Below are 393 nucleotides of genomic sequence, written 5' to 3' on the forward strand. Positions count from 1 at the left end.
TTTAGTGATTATGCAAACAAAAAGTCATTTTATTTGTTGTTTGTTGATTTTTAAATATAAAACTTGAAGTGATTTATGCGTCTTTACTTTTTGAACATCTCCAGCACATTTTAATAATACTGTGATAATACTGATAACCTATAATCGTGATAATAAATTTTCATACCGTTACATCCCTAATAGAACGTGACAATATTTTAATACTATTTTTAAGACATTTTCAATGACAAAATATTTGTCTTTTAATTACAAAAAGTAAAACAATGCAGTTGTATTTAGAAATATTTTAACTAATCTAGGGCTGTAACTAATGATTACTTTGGTAATCAAGTAATCTACTGATTATTTTGACAACTGAGTAATCTGATATTTTTTAGTAACAAACAAACCAAA

General features: G+C 24.4%; 1 protein-coding gene across 1 annotated transcript in view; it reads right to left on the reverse strand.

Moving 5' to 3' along the window:
• LOC107655700 (serine/threonine-protein kinase 17A-like) overlaps window positions 1-393 on the reverse strand; it is a 48,824-nt gene that overhangs the window by 3,488 nt on the left and 44,943 nt on the right. The gene's annotated exons all lie outside the window — the stretch shown is intronic.

This window comes from Sinocyclocheilus anshuiensis, unplaced genomic scaffold (assembly GCF_001515605.1).
Source record: "Sinocyclocheilus anshuiensis isolate Anshui unplaced genomic scaffold, SAMN03320099.WGS_v1.1 scaffold631, whole genome shotgun sequence".
Lineage (NCBI taxonomy): Eukaryota > Metazoa > Chordata > Actinopteri > Cypriniformes > Cyprinidae > Sinocyclocheilus > Sinocyclocheilus anshuiensis.